We start from the raw sequence: 6,425 nt of genomic DNA on the forward strand, positions 1-6,425 counted from the left end.
TATTCTTGAGCTTTGAATTGATCAATTAGGTTTTGCAATTGCTTTGATTATGAGTTTGATTGTGTGAATGGTGATCTTCTTTGACTCTTGTGTGGGAATGATCAACCTATATGAGAGGTGTTTGGAGAAGGAGTCTCACCTACGAGAGTAGGGATACTCCTTAGCCTAGCCTAGCACGTTTCCTTCCCACCTTTGAGAAAAGGGGGATTGGAAGGCAAATAGCACACCATGTGTTCGATAATTTGCCTCACCTAGCCTAGTTGCCATGAGAATGGGACTATGGACTAGATGATAGGCCAATGACCACGAGAGTGGCGTTGGCATAGTTGTCTTGCCTCATTTTCATTATCTAAGTGTTGCTAGCCTAGTATCTTAGGAAATCAAGGATACCTATATGAGTTGCAAATCCAAATCCTCCTTTCCACTTATTGTTTCCTTTGTTTGTTCCTTATTTTCCTTATGTTTCATGCACCTTTCTTACCTATGTTTGGGTTAGCTTTCAAACACTAAACACTCTTGTGCTTAATCCCCTTACCGCTTGAATTCCCTCCTTGCCATCCTTTGAGAACGATACTCGGGAACTTCTTCCCGTTTTACCACCTATTACTTTCCATCCACCGCGAAAAAATGGCGCCGTTGCCGGGGTGACATCGGTTTTTGAGTAGTAAGTGCCTTTGGATTAACATGAGCAAGTGTTCAAGTTAGAGAGTCTAACCCCCCCCCTTTTACTTTTATTTTTGCAATTTACTTTGTTTACTTTTATCTTTTTGTCATTTCAATTGCTACTACTCTCACTTGCAACTACTTCTAGTTGCAAAACACTCTCTTTCTTTGTGTTGATAGGTTGATCCTCTATAATGTATTCTCAAGCAAGATATCAACAGAGGATTACTATGAAGATCAAGGAGGATATAGGCAACCAAGGGGAGGCTATAATGCTCAAGTTTCTAACCCCTATGGTTATAGAGATTATGAGGACTATGAACAACCTTACTCAAGGACATATGGATCTTCACAAGAAGAATACCAACCAAGAAGGCAACCATCAAGACCTCAATATGATGATAAGGCATATGATGAGTATGATGATCCACCACCAAGGCAAATATCAAGAACTCAATATGATGATAGAGAATATGGTGATTACCACTACTCAAGAAGAGCCCCACCACTACCTCAAAGCTATGATTCAAAATCTTACCAATCTATCCACTATGACGAGGATGATGACTACCCTCAACAAAGAGGATTCTCTAATTCTCAATCCTACGACTCTTACACATCCCAATCCTACTCTCCACAATCGTACACTCAAAACACACCTCCACCCAAAAAGAAATCTATTATCGAGCACATGTATGACCATTTGTTGAAACCCAAGCCAAGAGACCCGAATGACCGCTTCAAGACCATTGAGGAACACATGCTTGAAGATATGAATCGACAAGTGATTTGTTATGCTTGTAAAGGGCCTCACTATAAGTATCAATGCCAAAAGTACCCATATTGCAAGAAATGTAAGACTAACTTTCCATGTGAATGTAGGTACAGCACCATAGGGACGAAGTTGATCAAAATCCCCAATACCCTCCATACTCTCAAGATCATCAAGGCTATCCATACTACTCCAACCACTATGAGAATGAGGAGTACATGATGCAACCATATGAGGAGGAAAACATGGAAGACATGAAGAACAAGATGTTGGCAAGGATAGAAGAATTAAAGCAAGAAATGGCCAATATTAGGGAAGGGCGGAAGCAAGAATATGAGAATGTTGAGGAAAAGGAGAGTGATGGTGATGTGGAGATAGTATGGGAAGAGGAAAAGCCATGTGGTGACACTATTGAGCTTGCATGTGGTAAGACACTTGACCCTATTAGTGTTAGCACTATTCTTGGTAATAAAATTTCTAAATCTTGGGCCGACATGTGTGATGAGAATGATGATTGTGATGATTTATGTGTGGCTTGTGATGATGTTGATAGTTCTAATCTTTGTGATGATGAGTATGTAGATTGTGTTGATCCTTGTGCTTATACTTGTGGGGATGATGATATTGATAATATTGTTAGTGAGGAAATTATTGATGTTGATGTGAATACCCAATCTTTAGGGAATATATGGGATCTTAGTGCTAAATGTGATGATGATCTTCATGCTAATTCTTCCAATAATTGTGAAAGTGAGTCTTTGGAAACTCATGACGTTAATCCTTCCAATTCTTGTGAGAATGCGTCTTGTGGTATTCATGATAATGCTTTTGAAAATGGTTCTTGTGATGTTAATGATGTTAATTCTTTCAATTCTAATGATAATGATGGCCTCGAGTCGTTTACTTTTGATGATAATTCTTTGTTAAATGAACATGTTGGTGAATTGCATGATATGCTTTGTAATGTTGATGATGAATTGAATGTTGATGCTATTTTGCTTGATTTAAATGATGTTGAATTTGACACTTTCCATGATAATTGCCTTGATGATGCTATATATATTCATGATTTGCTTGGTGAAGAAAAGGAGGAAACGGATGGAGATTTAAGGGATGTGTTGTTAAGTAGTGAAAAAGAGGAGGAGAAGGAAAGTGTGACTATAGAAAAGGAAAATAAAGAAGAAAATTTTGAAAATAAGAATGTGTTGTTTGAGGAAGTTCATTGCAAAATCATAGAAGAGGAAAAGAAAAAGACAAGTGATGAGAGTGTTAGGGAGGAAGTTGAGGAGAAAGTGAGAAATGATGAAAAGGAGTTTGGTGAAAAGAAGAAAAATGAAAAAAGAGGTAAGGTTGAAGATAATAGCATACTCATGGACATGGATAGTTGTCAACTTTGGGAAGAGAGTATGCTATGTAGAAAATTAAAGGAGTTTGTCAATGCCCGGCACTTGAGGGCATATCGTGAGGAAAGAGTGGATGGGGCAAAAGGACTTGTCCCCGTCCAAGTGTGTTGGAATGAAGGTTTGAAAGTTGCGTCGGGCTACGGACGTTAAACGGAGCGCTTCTCGGGAGGCAACCCGAGGTTATCTTACATTTTTATGCATTTTGTTTTTGTTGTTTACTTTTGCTTTCAATAAGTTTTGCATTGATGGAAATTGAATTCTCTAATATGGTTTGTAGTATTGCAATGTGTTTGTTGATGATGTAGGGAAATTGATATATGGCTCAACGCTAAGAGGTTATGCCTTTCCCACCATGATTAAAGGCAATGCACTTAAAGTGAGCTAAGGGGAGTCTCTTTATCTCCCTTACCTATTTTCATTGCCTATATGCTTGCCTTTTAAAGTGTGGAAACCGGGAGATGGTGACATTGCATTGCTTGTTTGAAATCCTTCATAAAAGCTTGTTTGTGTGATCCGTTAGCCCATAACACACTTTTAAAGTGTGGAAAGGGGCATAGTTATGTTGAGACCTTTGACTTTTCCACCTTGTGTTTAGTGTGAACATCGAGGACGATGTTCGTTTTAAAGTGTGGAAAGAGAAGCACCTTTGTGCTTGAAGACTTTGATTTGCAAAAGTATTGCTTGACTTAGAATGTTGGATATGTTTGAAATGAATACATTGTTTAATCTATTTTGGGAAAATGTGTGTTTTGAATGAACCCTTGTTTCTCAATTAGGACTATCCCGTGGAAGAAAATTCTTATACTTTTGTTTAAATTTGACGAATTGTTGCTTGATTGTGTGATATTCACCTCTCATTTAACCCGGACCATAGTCAAGGAGGTAACGAAGTGGGAGTGTGCACCTATCAAACCTAGTAATATAATGCTTACTAAGCCCGGAATTGAACCTAATTTTCTTTATTTTGCTCTCCCGAAGGTGTAGTGTGGGGTTGTGAAGGTGATGCTTTACTTTAAGTTGTTCAAAAGAGCCCAATGAGGCCAAAAACCCCAAAAGAGCCCAATGTGGCCACCTTAGGATATGAAAAAGATGAACCGTCTCGCTAGGGCAAGTTAGGGGCAACCATCGCACTGTCTTCGAAAAAGCGTGGAGATCCACGTGAAGTCGGTTGCCCCGATACGAGGTCTTGGGAGATGAGAAAATTGAAGAGAGCCATTCCGCTGAGATTCGGGCACCCATTGCACCGTCTTCGAAAAAGCATGGATATCCATGTGAAGTCGGGTAGCCCGATGAGGTTATCTTGGGGAATGAGAAAAGGAGAGATCTATCCCGTTGGGACCGGGCACCCATTGCACAGTTCTCGAAAAAGCATGGAGCTCCATGTGAGATCGGGTAGCCCGATGGTCGGTCTTGAGGGGTAGTAGATAACCTTAAAGCCTTTTTGTTTATCACGCTAGAATCTAGGGGGCTTGAGGTTATAAGGGTGGTCTAATAGGTTTGGTTTGTGCACATCGGTCCCACTAGTTGGCTCGACTAGTGGCCCGCTTTAAATGGTTGGTGAACCCTTTATTGGATTGCATGCTTGACTCGTATGACAATTGGAAGTAATCTAAATGCTTTATTTTTACCAAAGGATTTTTGTTCTTGGGATAGTCGTTATTGAGAATCGAAGGATTGTTTAAGAACACATTTTCATGATAGCTTAAGGAATGTATTGATTTCAAATGTATGCATCATTCTTGTGTCTTAGCTTGCTTGAATATCAAAGTTGTGGCATCTTTTTCACTTATGTGTGCTTGATTCAATGATAGCTTGCTTGAGGACAAGCAAGGTTTAAAGTGTGGAAAGTTTGATAAGTGCAAAAGATGCCATCTTTATAAGGTTGTTATCGGATCGTCTAGTGCACAATTCGTAGCTTTTGTGTTTGATTTGTCCCTTTATTGCGTTAGAATGCTTCATATTGCCATTGGACCCCGTTCCACACTTGGTTAATCATTTTGTAGGTAAAAAGATGGGCAAAAAGGCAGAAAATGGCTAGATTTCGAAGAAGGATTCACGAGTCGAAGTTGGAGTGCGAAATACACCATGGACGCCCAGTGGACGCCCAGTGGACGCCCCAGTGGACGCGCGTCCAACGCGCGTCCACCATGCGTCCACCCTTGCGTCCAACTTTTCGCTCTCTGATTCTCGCACAGCAGAACAGCAGTCTGCTGTGGACGCGCCGTGGACGCGCGCGTCCAGCACGCGTCCACCAAGCAGCTCTCTGAAGTTGAAGTCTGTGCAGCAGAAACGCAGCAGAAACGCAGTGGACGCGCAGTGGACGCCCCAGTGGACGCGCGTCCAGCGTGCGTCCACCCGTGCGTCCAGCGCGGAAAATTGGCGGTTGGGCGAGATTTAAAAGGGGAATTGAGCCATTTTTCAGGGGATCGATCACACTTCAATTTTAGATCACTTTAGAATATTTCTCTCTCTAGGATTAGCCTAGAGAGATCTCCCCCAATTCACTCCACATTCCCAATTCACTCCACATTGCAATTCTTAGTTTAGATTAGAATTAGAGAAGAATTCCATTGTTGCAAGATTGTGATCTACATTCAAGTTCAAGATTAAAGTTCAATTTCAAGTTCAAGTTCAAATTCAAAGTTCAATTCCTAGCTAAGTCTTCCTTTTAATTTCTTGTCATTACTTTTGCCTTTTGCTATTTCAATTTCAAGTATGATTAGATAGATCTTTGTGGATTTGGATTGAGCAATGTTTTATGGATGTTCTTGAGCTTTGAATTGATCAATTAGGTTTTGCAATTGCTTTGATTATGAGTTTGATTGTGTGAATGGTGATCTTCTTTGACTCTTGTGTGGGAATGATCAACCTATATGAGAGGTGTTTAGAGAAGGAGTCTCACCTACGAGAGTAGGGATACTCCTTAGCCTAGCCTACCACGTTTCCTTCCCACCTTTGAGAAAAGGGGGATTGGAAGGCAAATAGCACACCATGTGTTCGATAATTTGCCTCACCTAGCCTAGTTGCCATGAGAATGGGACTATGGACTAGATGATAGGCCAATGACCACGAGAGTGGCGTTGGCATAGTTGTCTTGCCTCATTTTCATTATCTAAGTGTTGCTAGCCTAGTATCTTAGGAAATCAAGGATACCTATATGAGTTGCAATATCCAAATCCTCCTTTCCACTTAATTGTTTCCTTTGTTTGTTCCTTATTTTCCTTATGTTTCATGCACCTTTCTTACCTATGTTTGGGTTAGCTTTCAAACACTAAACACTCTTGTGCTTAATCCCCTTACCGCTTGAATTCCCTCCTTGCCATCCTTTGAGAACGATACTCGGGAACTTCTTCCCGTTTTACCACCTATTACTTTCCATCCACCGCGAAAACTACACCCTTCAGAGCTATGGACTTTTCTTTAGGTGTTCTGTTTGGGTTTCATTTGGTTCAACCATTATTGTTGAATGAGTTATTGTGGATAAAAAAGTCCCTAGTTTAAGAAAAAAGATTAAATAAATTAATAAAATTTTGAAAATTTAAAATATTATGTATTCCAAATATATTAAAAGGTAGTTTCTCGCTTCA

This window comes from Ipomoea triloba, chromosome 15 (genome assembly GCF_003576645.1).
Source record: "Ipomoea triloba cultivar NCNSP0323 chromosome 15, ASM357664v1".
Classification (NCBI taxonomy): Eukaryota; Viridiplantae; Streptophyta; class Magnoliopsida; order Solanales; family Convolvulaceae; genus Ipomoea; species Ipomoea triloba.